The 26,193-nt window shown below is 41.7% G+C and overlaps 1 long non-coding RNA gene across 1 annotated transcript; it reads left to right on the top strand.

Moving 5' to 3' along the window:
• Nucleotides 1–689: 689 nt before the first annotated feature.
• On the top strand, nt 690–26,165 carry LOC123462271. The gene is made up of 6 exons (XR_006638182.1): nt 690–739; nt 1,535–1,605; nt 9,648–9,750; nt 22,260–22,338; nt 25,191–25,258; nt 26,092–26,165. It is a non-coding gene; the product is annotated as an uncharacterized LOC123462271 (long non-coding RNA).
• The last annotated feature ends 28 nt before the right edge of the window (nt 26,166–26,193 follow it).

Below are 26,193 nucleotides of genomic sequence, written 5' to 3'. Positions count from 1 at the left end.
GCTGACTTCAAGAAACCTAGAGCTTGTTTCTTTACTCTCTCATTCTCTGCAAGCCAGTTGTATGCTGAAATAGGCCCTTCTGCGGGTTCTTAGCTTTTCAGTGGGACTCTGCCCCTACCTCTTGCCAATGAGGGGCTGAGTCAGACTTTCTAAGTTAGGCATTATTACCAAGGGCCTCCCTCCCCGGTTTCTCTTGCCTTGGTTTTAGACAATTATTTGCAAATGCATTGATGCATTACTTTTGGTTCCTGAATTGTACACTTGTCTACTGCATTATAGTAAGTGGTAAGCAATTAGAAATCCATGGTTATGGATTTTATTATTTTAAATAAAACATTGACTCTGTTATCTATTAAATTCTGTTCAGAAAAGTGTTGAGCCTACCAACATATCCCTCTAAGGCCTGATCTATGGCTAATGAGCCTTTGTTTTTGACACTTGAGAAAGTTCCAAATGATGTAGAACATAAAATCAATACCAATAACTGTTTTACTAAAGTATTGTATTTGCCTCTTCTGTGATTTTTAAGACATTGATACCTTATGTTGGAGGTAAGAGATAGTGTTGCAAAGAGGAATAATATGAACAATGAAGTATGAAAATGAGTAGTCTATTACCAGACTAGTTAATAAATAGCAGAATTAAGTCTAACCAGATCAGAAAAGCTTATCTTTGGGCAACAAGAAAACCAATGATCTGGTGTCAGCTTCCTTCACTGGCCTGCCAAGAACAGACTGAGGTAGTTCCTGGGGCTGGTTCCTCATTTTTAAAAAAGTTTTTTTTTTTTAAAATTCAATTCAAATAAATTCGCAGGATCGTCAGTGATTTTAGATTTACCAATGTCTCTGCAAAAGCCTGTGGCTTGACAGGCTGGGAGTTGTGGGACGAAAGGAGAGAGACAGGGATCCAGCTAAAGCAATGCCTTGCAACATCTGTTAGTGCTGAGGCTTGCTTGGGTTACAGCTTTATTCCATAAAACATGCGAAAGCCCCGTATGGAAAAGACATTAGGCTGAGCAGAGGCAGCTCAGAGGATGGTGGAGGTTGACTTGTGGGGAGGCAGAACAGGAGACCTGCTGGGCTTAGTACCTCAGTTAACACTTCTCTTTCCTTTTGTTCTAGCTATTAATTTCTATTGTTAAAGAGTCCTTGCAGAGAATGGTTGTGGGTTAGAAGCAGAATGAGACTGAAACACTCTTTCCCACCAGACACCTCTTCAGCTCTTATGGCTAAGACTTTCCTGGACTTCATTTGCACTGCTCTGGTACATGGGGAGGTTTCCTTTTGCTGTGGAAGGATTTACATGTAGCCAAATGTCTCATGGCCCTATCTGTAATGTGCTTTAAAGCCTTTTCTGAAAGTGAAATTTATTTAAAGGAAAAGCTGTTTCCTACTAGTTGGAACAGCATCTAGTGGGTGACTCACGCTGTTACTCCTGGGAGCCTCAGCAAGGTGACACAGGGCGAATTGAGCAAGACTTCAGCCTTCAGAACAGGAACCTGATTATAATGCCTTCCATTGTTTGGCTTCCACAGGGGGGACAAAGCAGCCGATTGATGGTCACAACTGAAGCCTGTTGGAGTGTCACACACTGTCATTGTAGGAGGTAAATGCCTGAAGAGGGAGGTGGAGTCTTAACATTCCCTGTTCTAGAGATTATTCTCAGATTGCACACTGGTTGCATGGAGTCAGGTATGAAGAGGAGCTTGGCATGTCCTTCTATCTTGGAAACATGCACACAGAACTGGGTCTCAGTCCTTTATTAGCTGTTCAAGATGGGATGAGTTATTTAATCTTTCTCTTAGCTTGGGTTTTCTCATTTGTCAAATAAAGACAGTACCATCAGAGAAACACCAGGAGAAAAAAAAAAAAAAAGCTCTTAAAATGCAAGCCACAGGGGCCTGAGAGATGGCTTAGCAGTTAAGCACTTGCCTGTGAAACCTAAGGATCCTGGTTAGAGGATTGATTCCCCAGGACCCACATAAGCCAGATGCACAAAGTGGCATATGCATCTGGAGTTCCTTTGCAGTGGCTGAAGGCCCTGGTGCACCCATTCTCTATCTGCCTCTTTCTCTCTCTGACTGTCACTCTCAAATAAAAAATTATAAAAAAAAGCCAAAAACAAAATACAAGTCACAGTGCCTAGCCCATGCCACATACAAAACAATGGCACAAAACCACTCTGGGTGTTCATGGCCATTTGTTAGTTGTCTCCCATAAAGCACCAAAAACGTTCTCTTAGGGGCCCTATCTCAGGTTGGCCATGTGCCTGAAATAATCAGCTCAAAGCTTTATTTTGGTTCATGGTTTTAGAGGTTCCAGTCCATCAAGGACTGTGGTTTGGGGTTCATGGTAGGAGTGAATGATGAAGCAAAACTGCTCACTTTGTGGTCTAGAAGCAAAAGGGAGAGCAAGCAAGGATCCAAGGTCCCATGACCCCCTTGGAGGGCACATCCAAAATGACCCAGATATCTCCCACTAGACACTGCCTCTTAAAGGTTCCACCTTCCAGTAGCAACTCCCTGGGACCAACCCTTTACCGTACGGGCCTTCGGGGTACACATAAGACCCACACTATAGTAGGTCCCTCCTATTCAAGCTTGTCTTTCTCTATGCCTCACTTGCTCTTATGTGAGCATGAGGGTAACACACAATGTTTCTGTTTTTATGTTAGAAAAACCTATGTATACAAATATATATGAAAACATATATCCTGAAAATAATCTTACAAAACAGACCATTCTTTTTTTTTTTTTTTTAATTTTTATTTATTTATTTGAGAGCGACAGACACAGAGAGAAGGACAGAGAGAGGGAGAGAGAGAGAATGGGCGTGCCAGGGCTTCCAGCCTCTGCAAACGAACTCCAGACGCATGCGCCCCCTTGTGCATCTGGCTAACGTGGGACCTGGGGAACCGAGCCTCGAACCGGGGTCCTTAGGCTTCACAGGCAAGCGCTTAACCGCTAAGCCATCTCTCCAGCCCCAAAACAGACCATTCTTATTTCATATGTAGGAGTAGTGAAGTTGAGGAAAAGAAAAAGACAGAGAACTGTAACAGGAGGCTAATCTGGGACTTAAGAACTTTTAAGTCCCTGAAAACAAAGATAAAAAGCCATTTTGGTGAATTTAGTTGTGAAATCTATTAACATTCATCCAACTGCAAAAAGAGGTTAAGCAGCTCTCTGGTTAGAGACCCCTTAGACTAGAGAAAAGCTTGGAGGCAGTCTTCGTTTCTGCCTTCACACAGTAGGGCAGCAAGGCTACCTACCACCTCCAATCAGAATCTCATCACTGCTCACCCAGCTCAGATTTACAGAATCCTAGGGTTGAGAACTACCGTGGGAGAATCTGGCATTAGAACACATTCACCAGGTGATTTTCATGGCTGTACAAGTTTGTCAGTTCACTGGAGTGGCAGTCAAACTGACCTTTGGAGTCAGGGACCCACCACTGACTGCTCTGAAGAACTTGGGTCAGGGTTTCTGTTTGCTCACATGCCAAGTAAGGAAAATGGCCTTTCTCTCATGAAACATTTGTGAACATTAAATAAGGTGAAATCCATACATTGTTTAGATAATTCATGCAATAGATATTCAAATGTTAGCAGAACTGGTGACTATTAGTAAGAGTGTTAGCAGCAGTGTTATTAATTTAATAGGGTATAGGAGCAAAAGTTTTTCCTGTGGAAACTTGGTGGATGATTGACTCAACTGCTTTTGAGAGTGAACATGTTGACCGGCAAGTTGTCTGTCAGCCTCTTAAACTGTAAAGACCAAAGGCATGGGCAGATGAGTCACATTGGAGATGATGGGAAAGTTTATTTTTTTCTTTCTTTTAGCATCCTGTTTTCCTACCATGAGCACATAGACTTAAATAAGAATTCTTTTTTTAAAAAAAAATCTCTTAATTTTTTTTCAAAAAGGAGCCTCTTCCTTGTGACTTATCGAAAAATTATTCAGTTGATTGTAATAAGTTCTTTCTAATCAAATGATCAGGAATTTCACCCTTTATAATGATTTTCTTAAATTGTATTATACTTACATTGTTTTGGTTTAAAGTACCTTGTTTTTTGGAAATAAAACACATTTTTAGTAGGAAGCCTTGGAGGGCATGACAATGTTGTTATAGAAATTAGCATTCTAGGAGATGTTGCATTGTTTCATAACATATGATTGATTTATTGATTGATTGCAGATTGTGGGCTGGTGAATAAGCTCAGGGCCTCACATGTGCTAAGTAAAGAGCTATCACATTGACCTACATCTCCAGCCCCATAATTATCTATCTTTATGAATGTCAGACTTATTTTTTTTTTAATTTATTTACTTGAGAATGACAGACAGAGAGGGGAAAAGGCAGAGAGAGAGAGAGAAAGAGAGAGAGAGAGAATGGGCGCGCCAGGGCCTCCAGCCACTGCAAACGAACTCCAGATGCGTGCGCCCCTTTTGTAGCTGGCTAACATGGGTCCTGGAGAATCGAGCCTTGAACTGGAGTCCTTAGGCTTCACAGGCAAGCACTTAACTGCTAAGCCATCTCTCCAGCCCAAGACTTAATTTTTTTAAATGAAGTTAAAAATTACTTAAATGTTTAGTACAATTTCATACATATATGCATAGGTACATGGAGCATGTAGTAATACTTTTGAGCGTAAGGCTGATAAATAGAGAAGTTAAACATCAGTTCAAGGGCCTGGGGAGATGGTTCAAGAGGTTAAAGGTGCTTTCTTGCAAAGTCTGTGGGCTTGGGTTTAGCCATCCACATAAAGGCAGATGGGCATTTTTTTGTAGCAACAAGAGACCCTGCTATGTATACACACACACACACACACACACACACACACACACACACACACACACACACAAATAAATAAAACTATTTTAAAAATCAGTTCAAATCAAGACCAGGAGCCAGGCCAAGGGAGAGGCAGCAAAGCGCTGACCACGCAGCGCTCACGATGCAGCACTTCAGATTGAACTCTGGGGACAGTACCAGTTGCTAAGCTGCTTTTCAAGGAGAGGGATGAGTGGCAAAGTCCTCAGGTTAAATAAACTACTCAGAAAAAAATGCTTATGGGAAAGAGCAGCAAAGCTCAGAAAATGCAGCTATTGAGAGAGAACAACACAAGACACAGACTCGGAGCAAATTCAGCTGTTTCCAGAGGAATATTTTCAAGCACCATAACTGACTTTGAAACATGTGTGGCAATCAGTGAGGAAAAATTAAAGCCAGTGAACTGGTAATAGGGAAACCTTGGCTGAGAAAAAGTTCTTGTTTGTTGCTGTTGTTTGTTTCTCTTCCCTCTTCCCTCGGGTAATCCTTTTTCTTGTGGTTGCCCCCGGTTCTGCGTCCACGGTGGCTCTTGGCTTTGAGCTTTCTGGCACCGGGAGGCGAGTGTGATCGTCAGAAACTACGATGGCCTCATTTAGCTCCTGGGGCAATTCGGCAATGCTCTGGGGTTAGACAGACACCTGGAGGGTGACAGGGATGACTTGAGGAGACTCGGGCTGAGGCGGAAGGTCAGTGTGGGGGAGCTGGGCACATGCATGGAGCTGCTGTCTTGCTGTCCCCTCCAAGGAACTAGCTCCTTGCTCCAAGTGGCTGGCCCCTCAGCGGCAGTCACTCTTAGCATGGTGGAGTCATCACTCTTCTTGTCTTTGGGCCTCTTCTCATCTCGAGCTCCTTTCTCCAGTAGAACTGAACAAGACCTTCACTGCTAGAAGGCAAAACTCAAGGAGGCAATTTGTATTTGTGAGTCAGCCTGACAGTGTAGCTGGTTTCTACCTCTGAGCCTCGTGGGCCTTTTGCGCACTAATGAATTGGGTACCGCACATTCGCTTGTCTTTGTTCCCTGGTTATGTTTACGGCCTTGCCGCTGTATGCCACACATTGTGACCCCTTTGCTGTCAGCCTTCATCAGGGCCCCCATCTCGTGATCATATTTCGTCCTTGTCCCAGTCCTTTTTAAGCATTGCCGAAATGTGTGGATAATAATTTACTCCCCCTTAGGGATAAAAAACTCCTTCTTTCTGTATATGTGGAGACTAGAATGAAATAAAAAGAGAAAACAGGGCTGGAGAGATGGCTCAGCCATTAAGGTACTTGCCTGCAAAGCCCAATGACCCAGGTTCAATTCCCCGGAACCCATGTAAAACCAGATGCACAAGGTGGCAAACGTGTCTGGAGTTCGTTTGCAGTGGCTAGAGGCCCTGGCACGCCCATTCTCAATCTCTCTCCTCCCCTTCCTTTTTTGCTTTCTCCTCAAATAAATAAAACATTTTTTTTTTTTTTACAAAGAGAGAAAACAGCTTCTCTTCTGAATCACTCTATTAGTTGCTACTATGACCAAATTCCTTATAAAAAAGCAACTTAGAGTAAAAAAAAAAAAGTTTTTGTTTTGTTTGTTTCTTTCTTTTTTTGGTTCATGGTTTGAGAATCCCATCTATCATTGTGGAGAAAGCTTAGCTATGGGAACATGAAGCAGATGGTCACATAGAGTCCTCCGTCAGGGAGCAAAGGGATCAATGCTGGAGCTCAGCTCGCTCTCCTTCACCCTTTACTCACTCTCAACTCCCAGTCTGGTGGTACCCACATGTAGGGTGGTCTTCCCTCCTCTGAAAACAGAGATTTGTTTCTTAGTCGAATTTAAGTCTTGTCATGTTAGCCAAGATTAACTATCCTAGGCACCTCTACCTTCTCCCAACTCTTTTGCTGTGGAGTGACATTCCGCTGTCCTGTCTACACAGCAGGTGACATAGTGCTTCTGGGCCTGAAGATTAGGTTTGGCTATTTGATATACTGTGGCTACCCTGACAGCTCTTGAATGACTTACAAACTTTATTGGGGAAAAAAAAAAAAACACAATTTATTTTGAAGTCTTGTAAGGACTATTTCCAGGCGTGTATCTGACTTCCCGCTAAGGCATTCTCTTGTCAGAGACAGCTTGGAAGCCTCTGTGGATCACAGCGAGCAGGGCTGGCATCATAAGGCTGAGGGGTCCCAGCCCCCGTGTCAAGGCTCCTGCCTCACACAGCTCTGGCTCTCAAGCTGGCTTTCCAGCTCAGAATCAGGCGTGTGAGTTTTCCACTGAGCCTGAATAAATCAAGTGAGGAAATACGTGGAGGTGTGGGTTTCCAGCACTTAATTTTGTCCTGTGGTTTGCCTAACAGGCAAAGCAAGGGACGATTTCAAACTTGAGTTTCTATAGCCAGCAGGGTTTCATGAATAAAAGTAACAGTTAAAAGTTGGCAACTTAATTCAGAGGCAATCAATCTAACGTCTCTAGGGATTGGCTTGGTGAAGTGGATCCAACAGGAGGAATGAGGTTCATGGGTTAAGCTTTTGGTTTGCTTCCAGGTTTGCTCTTAATGTGCTGTGTGTCTGGGTCTACGCTTCAGTCTGTTTTCCCAGCTCCGTGGAAGATAGCACATCAGCTGAGCTGCTGTCAGAATTTACTAAGACACGCGAGAGGATTTATAACCTTCAGGTTAATAACATGTAATCATCTCCTATTGAGCTCTAGCCATCCCTGCACAGCGCGCCCTCAGCTCTTAGTACTAACAAAATGGGACTGTGTTTAGTCTATGTTTATAACTCTTGTTGACAATTTATATCTATGGCCTGCCTATTTTAGCTTATATATTTTATTTGAAGTACTTCTCTAACTTAATTGTTAATGTGAGGCATCGCTCCTTTGATTGTAACTGTTCCCGCCACCCCCTTTCCAAGTTTTCTTCTCTTTCTTAAAGGTTAATTCTCTGTCATTATCATCCTAGGATTTTACTGTAATCTCGGGAATTATTGAACTTCTTCTCTGATGTTTCGGTCACATTTCATCCATGGCTTCTCAGAATTTCTAATTCCTTCATACAATTCAGCCAGTTTTATACTTCTTTAAACTTTTAAACCTTTGGCTAAATAAATACATGCTCCAAAACACATAAAAATTCCTTGACTTGGACGAAAATGAACTTTTAAAAAAATGAATACGATTCATATAAACATGTTTATGTACCATATCAAATTCAAAATAGATGGTATGTTTAACATTACACATTGTCGGAATTCTAAGTTTAATTTTTAAAAGGTTGAGTAAATACACAGTCAAAATGCCTGCAATTCTTATAAACAGTTCCTATCTACCTGTCAACTGTCCATGTCAACATTTGTAAGTTAACAGATGAATGCTTTAACATGATCCCTAAATCCTTGTCTGTTTATTCTGGAGTGATTATGTGAAAGTCATATCCACTGGAACCTTGGGAAAACATACAAATTTTACATAGATAGAAACAGAAAATAGAGGTTTTCAACAATCCATTTGTCTAGAAGCCTTAAGGTCTTGATTCATGTGCAGCAGTTTCTATCTTTTATGGCCAATCTGTGCTTTAGAGAGAGTGGTGTTAGATGAAGCACTGAGTTGCCAGAGCATATTTTAAGTAAATACCTGTGTCCATTAAAAAAAGGTAAGAAAGCCTGGCGTGGTGGCGCACGCCTTTAATCCCAGCACTCGGGAGGCAGAGGTAGGAGGATCGCCGTGAGTTCAAGGCCACCCTGAGACTACAGAGTTAATTCCAGGTCAGCCTGGACCAGAGTGAGACCCTACCTTGAAAAACCAAAAAAAAAAAAAAAAAAAAAAAGGTAAGAAATTCCAAGATTAAAAAAAAGTATGGCACCGGGGGTGGTGGCGCACGCCTTTAATCCCAGCACTCAGGAGGCAGAGGTAGGAGGATCGCCGTGAGTTCGAGGCCACTGTGAGACTACAGAGTGAATTTCATGTCAGCCTGAGCTAGGTTCAGGCCCTGTCTCGAAAAACCACCACCACCAACAAAAAAGTATGGCATTCCACTCACCAAGTGAAAGCTGATGACACAACTTGCCTTTGTTAGGATGGAGGGGCAGGGCCATTCTTTCACATGCCTTGGGAGACTGGGGATTCCTTCCACGTACCTACAGGGAGGAATGCTTCCTACTGGTTCCCGGCCTTGTCTCCCTTTGCTGTACATTTCTGCTATGCGCATATCTGACTCTGGTGACTCAGTGACCCAGTCAATGGCATCCCTAGGTTCTTGGGTCTGCAATGTGATGTTTTCACCTCTTCAAATAAGAATGTCTTTCTTCAAAGAATCTTGGATCTGGCTGGCCTGAGACTTGCTCTGGCTACTGGAAGGCAATGGAAGTGGAGATGGTGATGGCGATGGTGAGTCATGGAAGCCTGGGTTTCCCTAGGCTTTGGACAAGTTGTTCACCTTGTCTTTTGGAACTTGACCTCTGCCATGGAACAAGCCCAGGCTAGCCTGTTGCAAAAGAAGAGAGCACATGTGGAAGAGACAGACATCCCACGTGAGCTAACCTAGACCAGCTAATGCCAGCCATCCTGCCAGCTTGTCAGAGCTCGTCCATTAATGTTAATGACTCTATAATATTCCATTATTTAGACAATGAAATTTACTTTGATATTTCTTTATTAATATACATTTGTGTTTATTATGAAATTTTAAAATAATGCTTCTGTGAACACCCTTGTGGCTGTACCTTTCTATTTATCCTTTGAATAAATTCTGAGCAATTGTTTGAGATAGCTGAAGACTAAATAAATTTAGTTTTTATAGTGCTCGGCTATCTTCAGAAAGTTTTTACTTTTTCTTCTAGGAGTTAGGCTACAACGAAAAACACTGGAGCTGCTGGAGACAGTAGTTTTGTGACAGACCACTTGGTGACAAGAGGAAAACTGCAGTCACGGAGAAAAGACAAGGTAATGGGATATATACATACACATATGTTCTCTCCTAGAAACTTATGTACAAGCACAGCTTTCATCTTTATAGTTTTATAACCTTTACCTGGTAGCACTGAGGAAAAGACAGCTTTATTTGGAAAGACAATAAGATAAGGATGTTTTTATGTGGGAAGAGGAATAGTAAAAGGCACTTCTGTGAAGGTGGCCGGGATAAGAGAGTTCCATTATTTGATGGGCTGGGAAGAGAAGGGACCTGAGTCTGAGGGGAGGGACATCGAGTTCATGGAATGGAAACAGAGAGAGCTGAGCACCAGAGTTCTTATGCAGCAGTGGCTCCCTTGGGAACAATCGTTCATGATTTCCAGATCAGGCAGAAGACAGTAGAGACCTCTTGACCTTGGGAAACTGCCTGGGAGAACATGGCTGATAGATTGACTTTCAAGGGGTTCTTTGGGAGTGTCAGATCCATGGAATGACTAGATACTGTTGCCAGACAAGAAATATATGCTTCACATGGTTATTTGATCTCTTCTGTTCTTGGTGTTCCTTCAATAGTCTGTTAAAGGAATTTTATCCATCAGTCTATGTCTTTTCTCCCCACCAAACTGCAAAGTATTGAAGGAGTAGATTATGTCTTCAACTTTTAAGTCTCTTGTGCCTGGCACTTGAAGGGTATTTCATCAGCTTTTGGAAGGATACATTTCAGTTTAAAAAAATAATGACCTCAATGTAGGATATGGAAGACCAAAATGACAGCATTATATAAAGAAAAGGAAATGGGGTAAGAGATCATCATGGAGGTGTGAGAGTGTAATGTAAGGGGGTGTACTTGGGCAGTAATCTCAGTGGGAATAAACAAGGCTGGTAAAAATTATTAAACGATAGGGCACTTTTAACTAGATGCAGAAATTATAAACAAAATGTCAGCAAATTGAATCCAACAACATATTTAACTGTTACATCATGACTAAGAGTGATTTTTTTCCCTCCTGAGAAATGTAAGGATTATTTGGCAACAAATAAATTCATTAATAAAGTCAGTATAGTTCAAAATATTAAAGATGATTAAATATATCTTGCTAGTCAAACTTAATGCATCTGTGAGTTGAGCTTTAAAAATGGTCTCACAAAGTACATTATGTTCCTATGTCTACTATAACAAATGAACACACACACTTGGAAGCCTAAAACAACACAAATTTATTCTACAGTTCTGGTAGACAGAAATCCAAAAGTTGTCTAAGTGTCAGCGGTGTGTGTCAAAACCAGGGTGTCAGCAAGTCTTGTTCCTTCTGGAGGCTGAAGGGGAGAATTGATTTCCCTGTCTGCATTTCTTGGCTTCTCAATCACGTCACATCACCTTTTTGCTCCCTGCCCCCAGAAACCACATTGATTTATTTTTCTTTATCTTCCGTAGTGGCATCTCCCTCTGTCTGTCCATCCTTTAACTACTTCTGTATAACCTTTTTGCCTTACAAAGAAACATTCATGGCCCTAGGGATTAGGACTTAGATATCCTTGATGGCCTTTATTTAGCTACGTGTAGAAAGAATGAAAATAGAAATTAAGCAGCTACACTGTAGTTCAATTTTGTGGTATTTTGTAACACTGAAAACGGGCAATCAGTGAGCTGTCTTTGTTTCTGGACCATGTGTAAAGGAAGTGTATTTGAGGATGTTCATTGCAGTGTTATTTATATTAGAAAAAAATCCACGATAGTTTTTAAATAAAGGGACAGTGATGTATGGCATAGTAGGAAAACATATTCTGGAGCTAGAGAGACATAGATTTGATTCCTGGTGTCATCACTTCCTCACTAATGGATTTCAGGGAAATTAGATTTGCTTTTCTCATCTGCAAATGAGGATAGCAATAGTAGCTACATCAGTTGTCATGAGAATTAAGTAAGGAAATCCATGTAAAATGCTTCACATGGTGCTCTGTAAACACGGTAATAATGATGATAATAATAATATGGTCTGATCTTCTCATAGTGGGTCACATGATTACATGCTTAGGGAGTGGAGTCCTTTCATGTTGGTTGGATGTCAACCAGGATAGGAGTCACTGACATGTTTAGACTAAATGTGAGAAAGCCTTCTGGTAATTTGAGCTCTCCAGTGACAGAGCAGACAGCCTAGCCCAGTAAAGTAGGAGAAGTCCCTGTCCCTGGAAGCTTTCTGACAATCAGGAGGACCATCTGGCAGAGCTATTGCCAGGGAGATTCCTGTTTTAGTAGGAGTTCTTTTCCAGATTTAACAACAGTTATACTTTATTTATTTAAAATATTTAATCAAATCTCTTAAATTTTTTTTTCTAGCAAGCCAAACCACAGGGGAACCAAATATAGGAGTGGAGTTGGATGAGAGGACTACTCCTGCCCTCCTAATTGCGTTGTTCTGAAGTGACCAGGGCTGACCATCTGGCTTTGTGTTCTTCTTGCCCCCTCCCCACCATAGTATCAGAGGTTGAACTTAGAGTCTCATGCAATGCTCTACCACTGAGGTATATCACCAGCCCTCTTTTTACTTTCTGTTTTGAGATGGTCACATTTAAGTTGCCCAGGCTGGCTTTGAACTTGCCATGCTCTTGACTCAGCCTTCTGAGTAGCTGGGATTACACGGTGGCACTATTAGGCCTGGCTTTATACTCATAAAAAGTTAGAGAAACACAGTGCTACCCTCTTCCTCTCATAGTTTCCTACTTCTCTCATGGTCACAAGATCATATCTGCAACTTGACATTTTTCATTTAATGTATCACAGAAACACTAGGTTTTAACTCCATATAGAAAAATAAGAGTGCTGTGGGAATTTGGCATTTTTAAACTAGTAAGAAGATATTTCCCTTCCCTTATAACTTCTGCAGATGTTTGTCCTACATGATGACTATCACAGAAATAAAAAAATTAAGGAATTAAATATATCAATAATATTACAAGATAATCTGTATGATTTTGAGTGAACATCCAAGTATGATTAGAACAAACCCAGAAGCTGGAAAGACTGACAAATTTGACTACATAGAGAATGCATTTGGGCTGGAGGGGTAGCTTAGTGGTTAAGGCATTTGCCTGTAAAGACAACAGACCCAGGTTCGATTCCCCAGGACCCATGTAAGCCAGCTGCACAAGGTGGCGCATACTTCTGGAGTTCATTTGCAGTGGCTGGAGGCCCTGGCATCCCCATTATCTCTCTCTCCATCTCTCTCTGTTCACCTATTTCTCTCTAACAAATCAATAAATAAAAATAAAATATTTTTAAATATTTGCTTGGGAAAATGCGCAGTAAGCAAAGATGAAAACAGAAAACATAGGGAGAGAATATTTGTGCTGTGTGTACCACTCAAGAGTTCATGTTCTTATGTTTTACATAACTGCCAGCTGATAATGAGAATTTAATAAGCCTCGTTTTAAACTGGACAAAATATCTCAGCAGGTAATAAAAGAGGAAATCAAGTGGGCAGTCACCACATGAAAGGATACAGATACTAGCAGTTGGGAGGGAAATGCAATTTAAAGCAAGAAGCTGTCATTTTCATACATTTTAGTGATAAAAATTTAAAAGATTTATACCCGGTAGAAGTAGAAATGTGTGGGGAAGTGGACTTCATAAACTGCTCCTGGGAATGTGAAATGTCTCCTTTTGGGAAAGTCATCTTGCAGGTTAAGATAAACATTAATCATGTCCTTTGGCCCATAGTTCTGTCTTTAACGATCTCTGACAGAAATGAATGTGGTAGGCTATGAGAATATGTGTTTAAAGATGCCTATATTATTGCCTTGCTCCAAGTGGCACAAAATGGGAGAAATCATCAATGTTAATTAGAGAATATGCCAAATACAATGTAGCCATATAGCAGAATATTACAGGGCTACTTTAAAAAAAAAAGAAATATTGATTGGATGAGGAAACCATAATTAGATTGTTTAAAAAGAAACTTTCTGAAATTATGCCAGCAACATACAGAAATTCAGAAAATAAGAGTACATAAAAAACTCTCATGTTTCTCTGAACTTGTCCTTATTAAATTCTAGTATTTCTAGTCTCTCTCTGTCCTATATGTGTTTGTAAAATTATATTTATTCAAACTTTGAATTTGTATGCTTACCATTAAATGGTATTTTCTCTCAATTAAAATACATTAAGATGCTAGCTGAATTAGCTGAATTAATAGTTTGGCCTTAGGTTGTTGCTTAATTTCTTTCTGTCACTGGAAATTGGGATTATCTACTGTTACCAGCATTTAAAATAACATGATGGCACACTCATACGCTGATGGGAATGTAAAATGCATAGCCATTCTGGAAAACAGTTTGGAAGTTTCTTAAAAATGAAATATGAACTACCACAGAAGCCAGCAGCTGAACTCTCCGGCATTCCTCCCATAGAAATATCAAAGCTCATACTCACATAAAAACCTGCCTGTGATATCATAGCAGCTTTCTTCAGAACACCCAAACTGGAAACCATCTAGACATCCTTCAAGAGTGAGAAGTTGAACGGTGGTCTGTGGTTGTCATGGAGTACCTCTTAGCAATTGCAAGGACGGAACTATTTCACACAACTCCACATGCATCTGAATTACCTGGAAATAAACATTTAAAATAATAATAAATGATAATAATCCAGCAAACAACATGAATGCAGCAAGCATGCCCGTGTGTCTGTGTCCTGAGCTGTGTTCCTTGCAATGACATTTCTGCTGCAAAGTACTTGCACTTTTAAGATTTTAAAAAATTTTTTTTGGTTTATTTTCATTTATTTATTTGAGAGTTACAGACAGAGAAAGAGGCAGAGAGAGAGAGAGAGAGAGAATGGGCGCGCCAGGGCTTCCAGCCACTGCAGACGAATTCCAGATGTGTGCACCCCCTTGTGCATCTGGCTAACGTGGGTCCTGGGGAATCGAGCCTCAAACCGGGGTCCTTAGGCTTCACAGGCAAGCGCTTAACTGCTAAGCCATCTCTCCAGCCCACTTTTAAGATTTTTGAAACCCCTCTTCACACCGCTTTTCAGGAAACCTTGTACAGTTAACATAAGCCTGTATGCCTGGGCTGCTTACGTAGTCACTATTTTAAAACAGCCTCTAGTTCTTGTCTTTTGTGTAAGCATTTCACCTTTCATTCACATTTCCCAGAAGGGCACAGGGACATGGACACCCACGGTCACAAGGTCATAAGTGGCCTGACTGAGACTCTTGGATACTTGGTTATCAGACCACTTAGTTGGAAGGTATGCAAACTTGAGATTTAAAAAAAAAAAAAAACAGAGGCCAGGACTACTGTTTGAATAAGTCTGGAACCTTTTCAGATCTCAGGTCTTGCTTGACACCTTAGAAAGATTGTTAACTCACATGGGGCTTTTCCTGGATTCTCTGGTTCTTTGAAGGTCTGTGGAAGTAACTGGAGCCCCAGCCTTTGTACTGGATTTTCAGAGGTTTTCTGCTTCTGAGGCCACTGGGCATGACAGTTGTCAGCTGCCGGGGTATCGCGGCCCATGAGGACATGCTCCTGAGCATTAACTATTGTGTTCATCACACTTGCGGTTGTGTTCTTGTGGGCAGGCCAAGTTGATTGTAAAAATAGGGAAGGCTCACGAAAGGCAGTGCTGTGTGTGTACACCATGTTAATGGGAGGCGACTCCTCATTCCTCTCATAAAAATGCCTGGGCTCTCATCCTATAGTTGCTAATCATCTTTATTAAGTGTTTCCCAGTGAGTCTTGTTTTAACAAAGCACCTTTTCAGCTGCGGCACTTTCAGATTTCATTTTATGTACTGAACGGCATTCTCTGGGAAAATGATGTCTTTCTGGTGGCCCTTTGTGTAACTAGGACCCTATTTCATTCAAAACCGCTTAATTTGATCTATTTGCATGATTTCTTAAAGTATAGCCAATAACAATTAGGTGTTATTGGTAGTTTTTGCTAGTACAGAAAAATTTAGACAGCCATTTGTTGTGCTAGCCTTTTGAGAACTGGAGCTTTATTGATTTTTATGTAAAAATCATTGCCTTTAATTCAGTTTAAATGGCTGCTCTAGTAATCTATGCCACTCAATACAAATTGGGGTGACAATCCTGATCCCTTGTTACAGTTATGGCTGTGCAGATTCTCAGAGAATTGATTCACTTGCACAGCATGACACTCATTCATTCACTTTTATATGCACACACATGACTTCACACTTCTCTAGTTACCCTGACATGATGACTCCCTTTTTTTTCTTCCCTGAAACACTGACCTAAAATTCCTAATTTCTCAACCTGAAAAAAACTGTGCACTCAACCTCATTTCCCTGTGTTTTGTGGAATATTTTCTTCCTTTTGGGAGAATTAGATATCTGAATTTGAAAAGACATGAATGAATTATGAAATGAAATGATAGCATATATCTCATACTTCCCTGAATCTCAATAACTTCCATTCCTGTTTCTTTATTTTTTCTTTTCTTTTTGGAATCTTACTGAGTATTGTACGTATATCTTCATCCAGAAAGACACCACATACTTTAAACAGGTATGGAGGTTCTCTGAGGTTTCCTCAGAGACAGTGTTAAGGGTTGCAAATTGCCAAAAAAGTAAAAATAAAAAACTCATATATAATGAGTACCTTATGACAGAGGTGACTGAGTTCTTGGAGATATCAAGTATCTAACTGTGAAGCCCAGTTGTAGCAGGAACATGGACACCGTTTGTGAGTTTGGATGTTTTTCCACAGAGTGTACATAGATGACCATAAAATGGGTTCCTTCAAGTCATGCTTCTTATTGGGAAAAGCAGGTGACTTCCAGACACCCAGCAACTTCATTCTCCAGTAGCGGGCAGCTCTGTAATGCACTCCAATTACTGAAGGCTCTTCTGCTCTAGAGGGGTCCGGTGTAGAAAGGACCCTATGGTGGGCCCCTGAGTGCTTTGTTACAACCTCATGCCATTGGTGTGCACCGTGTACGACTTTCCATGTTGCTCTCCTTCACTTCAGAGATTCCTAACAGTGGCAGAGCCAATGGGGGACAGTGTCAGGAGCACACTGGGAATGTTGGCAAAACACTGAGTGCGGTTGGGGGGGGGGTTACCTCTAAAAGCACCTCCCAGGAGATTATGGGATCTTATATTTCCTATCAGAATCACCTGCCTCTCTTCTGTTGGAATTAACTTGTATGAGAACATATCACAGAATATAAGAAAATACATAATACTCTATGTCAACAAAATAAAAAAATAAGTGGACCCTTCCTTAGAAAATTGTGAATTTTCACAATTAACTGTAAAAGTAATGATCATTTGATAGAAAATATACTTAAAAAATTACTGTCAAGCTTTATATCCTCAAAAGGCTTTAGAACCATGAAGTTCTATGGGTGAGTGCTCTTAAAGTTGCCAGAAACAAATAATTCCTATGGGAGTTTTTAAAGACTGTTCCGATAGAATCCTAAATGGTCTCAAGTTTTTAAATGAGTGCATGTGCCTGCTGTTATATGCAGGAATGGAAGCAGTGGAAACAAATATTTTCAAGTAGTAAAAGGCATTTAGGGCTGGAGAGATGGCTTAGCAGTTAAGTGCTTCCCTGTGAAGCCTAAGGACCCTGGTTGGAGGCTCAATACCCCAGGACCCATGTCAGCCAGAGGCACAAGGGGGCACATGTATCTGGAGTTTGTTTGCAGTGGCTGGAGGCCCTGGTGCGCCCATTGTCTCTCTTTCTCTCTCTGTCTGTTGCTCTCAAAAAAAAATTAATTAAAAATAAATAAGTAAAAGGCATTTAAATCTGGTTGCTGGGATGTGGGGTTTTGCATTTTTCCTTTCTACTAACAAGGTTTATTACATTTTTATTCATTTTTTATTTTCTAATATTTATTTTCTAAATTCTCTCTATTTTTTTCTTTTTTTGTTCAATTTTTATTTATGTATTTGAGAGCAACAGACACAGAGAGAAAGACAGATAGAAGGAGAGAGAGAATGGGCGCGCCAGGGCTTCCAGCCACTGCAAACGAACTCCAGATGCGTGCGCCCCCTTGTGCATCTGGCTAACGTGGGACCTGGGGAACCGAGCCTCGAACCGGGGTCCATAGGCTTCACAGGCGAGCGCTTAACCGCTAAGCCATCTCTCCAGCCCCAAATTCTCTATATTAAATATGAAATGCCTATACAATTTATTTTTATTACTCTGTAATCCAAAAGTAATACGTTGTCTTTCTCGAAGGAAAGAAGGTATTTGTGAGTAGAATGAGTAAAGGCATTATGATTTGAAAGCGAAATGTTTCCCATAGGCCCATGTGCTTAAACACTTGGTCCCTAGCTGCTGCTGGTGTTTTAGAAGGGTGGGGAACTTGTAAGAAATGGATCCTCGCTAGAGGAAGTCAGTTACTAGGGGTACAAGCCTAGAGGTTTTATAGTCTGGCCCCACCTCTTGTCCACTCTTTCTTTCTCAACTGGGGACACAATGTGACCTGCTTTGCCACACCTTCCCCACTATTCTCTCAACTTGTGAGCCAAAAAGAAAACAATCAAAACACCTTCCTCCTTCCTCCCTTAGATACTTTATTTTATTTTTTAAAATATTTTATTATTTATTTATTTGACAAAGAAAGAGGGAGGGGAGAGAGAGAGAGAGAGAGAGAGAGAGAGAGAGAGAGAGAGAGAATGAGAATGGGCGTGCTAGGGCCTCCAGCCACTGCAAATATACTCTAGACACGTGTGCCCCCTTGTGAATCTGGCTTACATGGTTCCTGGGGAATCTAACCAAGGTCATTTGGCTTAAAGGCAAATGCCTTAACTGCTAAGCCATCCCTCCAGCAAGATACTTTATTTTAAATTAATCAATTTAGCTTTGACATCTTCATACACGTCTATGATGTGTTTTGATGACATTCAATGCCCCCATCAGTCTCACTTGTCTCCCTCCTTCCCACTCCTGAGAACTTCTTCTTATTCCCTAGTCCCCTTCTACTTTCATCTCTCTCTCTCTCTCTCTCTCTCTCTCTCTCTCTCTCTCTCTCTCTCTGGGAGTGTGTGTGTGTGTGTGTGTGTGTGTGTGTGTGTGTTTGCTTACATGAGCATTAGTGAGGTGTTATTTTCGGGAGTGCAGGGAACTCATTTACCCTATGGCTATACCACTAATGGAAACATCTCTCAGATCCTGACAACCATTAATAGCCAGTAGCTTTCCTGGGAGGGGTGAGGCCTCTGGTGTCCCTCTTACACCCTTGATAGAATATTAATGTAATACATCATGTGCAGATCTTGTACCGGTAAGAACAGTTAGTTACTATGTGAGTTCATGAATTCAGAAGACAGCATTCTACAACGTTCTTTCCCTTCCTTGTGCTCTTACATTATTTCTATCCCCTCTTCCATGCTCTCTGGGCTCTGGAGAGGGTGATAAAAAATGTCCCATTTAGGACTGAGCATTTAACCAGTCACGTGGTCTCAGTGCTAAGTCACTCCTTGTCAGGTATTTGATCACAGCAGTGAGAAATGTAACTAACCCACGTGGGCGCTCATGTGACTGATGCATGTATTTGAAGCTCCCAGCTTATTCTCCCAAGAATTCAGGTTCATGAATTCTTCGGTCAGCTCCTCAGGCTGTGTTAGAAAGTTCTAGTCATGGTCTCATTTTAGCAGCTAATGAGGTAGAAGCTGGGGTCTCTCGCAGGCTGAGCTGAGGCTCATAAAAACCCATCCCTCTCCAGGCTGACTTGTGGCTGTTTGTCTCAGGACAGAGCCGCATGTTGCTGCAACATTAGCCAGGCATCCAGTTTTGAAGGTCTGTCCTTCGCTGAGGTGCAATTTGGGATAACTCTCCAGTGAAAATTACTCAGAGGCCGTTGTTTACAGGAACTCTTCTTAGGGAACAAGAGGTTTAATTTGGTTCCTCACGATGCACAGTTCCAAGAATTTCCATTACACCTGGCCTGCATGTCAATTCTCTTTCTTATCATTCAATAAAACAATTTATTAGGAAAATAAGGCTTAAAAGTGCCAGAGTGATATATAATATGGCTCTTACAAATCATAAATGTCCTAAATCTCATTGGACAGCAGGAGAGGTAACTCAGATTCATCTCTTCTCGGGGTTCCTGGCTGGGAGCTGGGTCCTGAGGTCTGGTCTGGCTGGGAGAATGTGGTGTGCACATGGTCGCAAGCCAAGTGGGAAGGGTCTGGATGGAGGCTGCTCGCTCCAGTCTGAAGCTTCGCAATGGGTGTGGGGCTTGTCAGCACCAGATCTGCCTACTTACTATCATAATAAGAAGCCCAGGTTCTTGGCAGTGGCAGTAAATGAGGAGCCAGGTGGCCATAAGGAATGCAGCACACCATTCTGCTCTGTTGTGTGACCTTTTGGTTTGACATGGAGATTTAAAGGCGAGGGTAGTGTGGATCTATTCTCAGGAAAAGTATGGGACCAGAAACTTTTCTGCCATTCCCAAATATCCTCTAAGTCCTCTTATGCCTTTCTCCGTTGAAGGTGATTTATCTTTAAACATCTACAGCCCTCTGGAATGGGGAAAATCATTACTGTACCTGTCTTACTGCATGGGGCATTTAAAGCTTTCATAAGAGCTAATCTCTCATTCTTCTTGCCCCTAGCATCCAGTGAACCACAAAGATTTTGTAGATACAAGTATTTTCCATCAAGCTCATGAATAACACCACTTGGCAAAGGACCTGAACAAAGGCTCAGGCTGTAATGTTTTGTAGTGACTCTACATACAATGTGCCTTAATTACTGGCAAGCCTGTCAAGAGCTTATTCCCACATGTGTCGACACTTCCTTAATACACTGTAATTCATCATGTTTGCAGGGCAGGAACAAGGTACTCTACGTCCTGACGCTCAGCCTTCTCCCACTGCTAGTCTTGAACTGTGGGTCCCACTTGAGCATCTTCATCTGGTGAACAAGAACAGACCAGAGCATGGAAAGGGCGAGGTCCCCGGAGTCATCAGTCGTCCATCACAGACCACTTGAGCCTGTGCTCTGGAGCGCTTTCCTTCCAAGTGCACTGCTTCGTTGTCAAAGGACACTCGCTTAATCACAGCAGGAAGTCCTTCGAGGCAGCCTCAATTTTAGACAGAAAGCTCCAGGAAGAGGGAATCCTGTCACTTATCCCATAACAATTTTATTCATTGAATTCGTTCTCATGCTAGTCGTGTGATTAAGAATGGATTTATTTCTTTTTAATTAAAACAATCTTAAGAAAGAATAACTTTAGGTTGAAGGAAGGAGAGTGGGAAAAGAAAAGAAATCTAAATAACAAACACAGCATCTCAGTTGGAAGTGATTTGAAATGCCACGTTATGCTTTCTGGATTGTTCTCTTGACCCTTGGGCTCTGCTCAGTGAATTTAAGCATGGGCTCGGAGCCTGATTTGAGATGGGTTGGGAACGAAGTGGCTAATCTGAGCCCTGTCTCAGAGGAAAACTGGCATGGGATCCTGAGGCCACTTTGCAATCATTATTCAGATTGCTCATTTCACATGTGCCTTTCAGCTTTACAGTTGAGGAGAGAGAAGATAAACTTAGCTAACCCCAAGTGTCAGATTGCATGAGCTATTCTTCGAATGAGCTCTTGGGTAATACATGTGTCTTGCAAAGTTCAGACAGAAGGGAAGACTAAGACTTGGGGTGGGAAGCAGAGAAACCGTCTCTTGGTATTGCTGAGGTTCTGAGGAAAGTTCTTTCTGGGTTCATCTTGTCATCTGTAAACAGCTCCCTCCTTCTCTTTCTCCTTCTCCTCCTTTTGTTGTTGTTGTTTTTTGAAAAATGGTCGCTCTGTGTAGCCTAGGTTTGCCTGGAATTTGGAATCTTCCTGCCTCAGCCTGCTAAGAATTGAGATCATAGATGTGCACTGCCGTGAGCAGCTTGTAAATCTATTTTTTTTTTTCTTGTGGCCATTCCTCACCCTCCCTTGTTGAAACACCTGAGCAGAATAGTGATGGACTGCCAGCCAAAGGAGAGACCACCTACTCTTCATTAATCTGTTATATTACTTCACGACACTTTACAGTAATTGGAGCAAATTATATGTGGTAGAGCCGTATTGATCCTGCTTAAGTTTTAACATTTACACAAATTTTTAACAGACATAAGGATAAACAGTACAAAGGAACAGTAGCAAACCTCTCTTCCCAGCATAGCAACAAAGTTTCTTCCTTCCTTCCTTCCTTCCTTCCTTCCTTCCTTCCTTCCTTCCTTCCGTCCTTCCTTCCTTTCCTTTCTTCCTTCCCTCCCTCCCTCCCTCCCTCCCTCCCTCCCTCCCTCCCTCCCTCCCTCCCTCCCTCCCTCCCTCCCTTTTTTGGTTTTTGTTTGTTTTTTGAGGTATGGTCTCACTCTAGCCCAGGCTGACTTGGAGTCACTCTCATGTCTGGGTGGCCTCCACCTCACAGCAATCCTCCTACTTCTGCCTCCAAAGGGCTGGGATTCAAGGCGTGTGCCACCACGCCCGGCTTAACAATTTATCTTTCAATATTTGCGCATATTGGTTACACAATAATCATGACAAAAGCGTATAAGGAAGCATGCATTTTCTGTCTTCCAGAGACTTGCAATTGAATCGAGTGGTGTGTGTACCGGTAGGAGAGGCGCTGCTGGTGAGGGCAGTGGAGGAAGACATGCCGGTGAGAGTGGCTCTGGTACCATTGCCCTTTCTCATGAGAGAGCTTCTTAGAGCCAAACAGGAAGAATTCCAAGACAGACAGTAACATGGCCTGCCACATTTCTGAGGGCATGAAGCAGATGTCTGTAAAGGGAACTTCCTTTGTACTGCAACATGTTGCTAAAATGTATATTTAGTGACTTGATAGTATGGTATAGCCGGGCACAGTTATTTCCTTCTCTCAAACTTGCTTCCTTTCTTGTGCTTCTTTGTGTATTCATGGAATCAATAGCCTGTCAGCTTCTAGGTTCTGAATCTCAAAGGGGAGTCTTTGCTTCTTTCCTTTTAACTGTCACCCAAGTCAGAATTTACACCAAAAATGCAGTTGAGTTTTTACTATACCATTAATTCTCTAAGCCTTTGTACTCCTGATACTTCCCTCACCCCTGACTTGAGACTGATACTCTTCTACTGGTCTTTTGCCTTCAGTCTCTACCTGGTTTATCTGAGACTCAGCTGTCAGACTAGGGTTTTGTTGTTTTGTACAATTCATGCATTTTCCTATTCAAAAATCCTTCGGTGCTTCTCGCTGTTTCTAGAAATACGTTCAATATTCCCAAGTTTGCATACAAGGGCTTCTCCACTTGGGTTTTTAGGCCTTTTCACACTCTATACTGCAGACAACTTTCTCTACACCTTTTTTTTTTGGTCTCGTCTATTCTTTCTGCTTTTGAACTCTTTGTCCATGGTCAGGTTTGGGCCATGATTATTGAATAAATGTATTAGTTTTGAACATGAAAGCTATTAAAGGGTTTTTGGGACTGGGGCTAGGGAAAACTAACCTCTAGAACTTTCCTCTCCAAAAGTGTGCAAACTGCTTCTAGGAGCAGAGCCTAGGGGGTGAGAGAGCTAATCCACAGTGTCCCCATCTCAGGAGAGGACTAGAGGCCTCCAGCAGCAGCCCGAGGAAAAAAGAAATGGAGGAGAAGTTTAGTTTAGGCCGTTAGCAAACCTGCTACATCCGCTGTTACTGCTGGTCTGATGTTGCTGACGCTGTGGATCCCTCCGTTCTGCATTCAGGCACTCATTGTCACTTTTTTTTTTTTTGTTTGTTTTGGTCTCACTCTAGCCCAGGATGACCTGGAATTCACTATGGAGTCTCAGGGTGGCCTCAAGCTCACGGCGATCCTCCTACCTCTGCCTCCCGAGTGCTGGGATTAAAGGCGTGCGCCGCCACCACGCCCAGCCTCATTGGCACTTTTACTGAACAGACAAAAAACCCAGTAATATGTGAACAAGTAGTATATTGCATGAGAAAAGGGTAAGGGACTCTCAGCTTTGGGTAATCCTTAAACATTTGTTAAAGGAAGGGATTTAGAGTATGACCTGCTAGACTTTGCTGATGGAGAACACACACTGTGATCACAAGAGCAATCATATTAAGCTCACCTGTTGCCTTCATCAGAGCTGTGGGCCCATAGTTACTGATCTCATTGCCTTCAGCAGTATGATCAGCACTTCATACACACGTATGGTTGCTGTGAGGGCACAGTCCAGCCAGGCCTCTGAGGGAAATGGGCAAAGAGCGTAGCTTAAGATCAGTGAGTATCTCTGAACATTGCTTGTCAATACTGGTCTCGTCTGTGCTATTCAGGCCAAAGGTCCACCAAGGCAGAGGACACCTAGTCACGTTGTCTTAAGCGGGTGGTTTACACAGTTGTAAGATTAACATTAGAGCAAGTTTCAAGTAAAAAAATAATTTATAATTTATCTCAAAGCAATAATATCACAAAAGTTTTTGTAAAGTCCACAACAAATATTTCCATTTCTTTTCTGATAATCATTCCCATAGTTTATTCTTATAGTCCATCACTTCAGTTAATAAGGTAACATTCCCAGAGATGAGAGATAAAGTACTCATAGAAGTATTGTTATTCATATGTAAGACAGACATTTAAAAAATGCTTCAAGGGGGCTGGAGAGATGGCTTAGCGATTAAGCGCTTGCCTGTGAAGCCTAAGGACCCTGGTTCGAGGCTCGGTTCCCCAGGTCCCACGTTAGCCAGATGCACAAGGGGGCGCATGCATCTGGAGTTTGTTTGCAGAGGCTGGAAGCCCTGGCGCGCCCATTCTCTCTCTGTCCCTCTATCTGTCTTTCTTTCTGTGTCTGTCGCTCTCAAATAAATAAATAAAAAATTTTAAAAAAATGCTTCAATTTCCATTAAATTGATGTTCCTATTAATTACTGATAAAGTTGGAAATCCTTTAAATTCCTTCCTTCCTAATGAAACCATATTCTGATACTCACAAACCTAGATATAAGATTATAGCCAGAAGAGAAATGTGAGGAAGGAGATTCCTGTGTTACAGTGATATTCTGCTATTATACTGTATTAATAAGGTCGATGCCTGCATGCCATGGTTTAATACATTAAAGCCTCATTTCTTACTATATAAAGCCCACCACAGATCAGAGAACGTTTGACAGCAATTCTCCCCCAGACAGACACTGGGGTCCAGGCTTCCTCTATCACTTGATACCATCATCTTAATGTGTAGATATTATCTCTGCCTCAAAAAAACAGTGAAAATATGATGATGAGCTGTCAATGTAAACACAGAAGATAATTATTGGCTTAGCTGTGTGACTTTTGGTACTTATTTAACCTTGGCTTTTTTTTTTTTTTTTAAGAGAGAGAATAAGGCAGATAGAAAGAGAGAAAGAGATTGGGCACACCAGGACCTCCAGTCACTGCAAATGAACTCTAGACGCATGTACAACCTTGTGCATCTGGCTTATGTGGGTACTGGGGAATCGAATTCCAGCCCTTAGGCTTTGCAGGCAAGCACCACAACAACTGAACCATCTCTCCAGCCCCATTTTATAGATAGAGCCTGCAATCTTGGGAAAGTATGTGAAAGAATGTCTACAACATTGTAAAGGTATGTTACTGTTGCTTTTGTTTTTATTATCTTATTGAAAACTTGGGAAAGAACAAAGATCTTAAAAATCAAGATTAAGGGACTGGAGAGATGGCTCAGCAGTTAAAATATTTGTCTGCTAAGCCTGACAGCCCAGTTTCAATTCCCCAGTACTCATGTAAAGCCAGATTCCCAAAGTGGCATGTGCATCTGGAGTTTGTTTGCAGCAGTTGGTACACCCATTCCCTCACTTTTTCTCTCTTGTTTCTCTTTCCCTGCTTGCAAATAAATTTTAAAAAATTTAAAAAATTTTAAAAGAAACAGGCTTAATATGAAAAAAAGGTCTCTTTCAGTCTTTGAGGTGCTGGGAAAACAAAGCAGTGGTCTATCAGGTCTAAGTGGATTTTTCTGAAAATTATGCTTGGAAGAGCAGATTTTCAACCTGTGGCATGAATAAAGAATTCAGTTGTTGGGACTAGGCTTTGTCCACAGAAGGAACTCAACTCCACTAGAGGGTGATTCTCAGCCTCTTCTGTAACAGAAGACGGAAAGGAATTAATTTCTGAAGAAAACTACCTTTGGTGACCAGATGAGCCGAGCAACAGTGGAGCCTTTTAGGGCTCCTCTGAGTGGTCACAGCACCTTATCTGGAACAGGCTGTAGAGGTCTGAGCCTTGACCTTGTCTTTTTACTAGCTGAAAAACCTCATCTACCTTAGCTGTAAAATGGGTATAATAATTGTACTCACCCAAAAAGCCATGAAGATTAAAAACCTTAACTATTTAAAGTTCTTTGGAAACACCAGCTCCATAGCACATGCTTCTTGTTGACAGCAGCTGCTCTTGCTTACCCAGGTCAATGGAAATGTAAGGATGAAAGGAGAAGACAGAAAATGGAGAAAAGTGTCAGCAGCCCTCCCCAGATGGTGGCAATGCACTATACTGAGTTGTAGAACA

Source organism: Jaculus jaculus, chromosome 7 (genome assembly GCF_020740685.1).
Source record: "Jaculus jaculus isolate mJacJac1 chromosome 7, mJacJac1.mat.Y.cur, whole genome shotgun sequence".
NCBI lineage: Eukaryota > Metazoa > Chordata > Mammalia > Rodentia > Dipodidae > Jaculus > Jaculus jaculus.
Note: the sequence above shows the minus strand (reverse complement) of the source record. Positions and strands in the feature narration are given on the sequence as shown.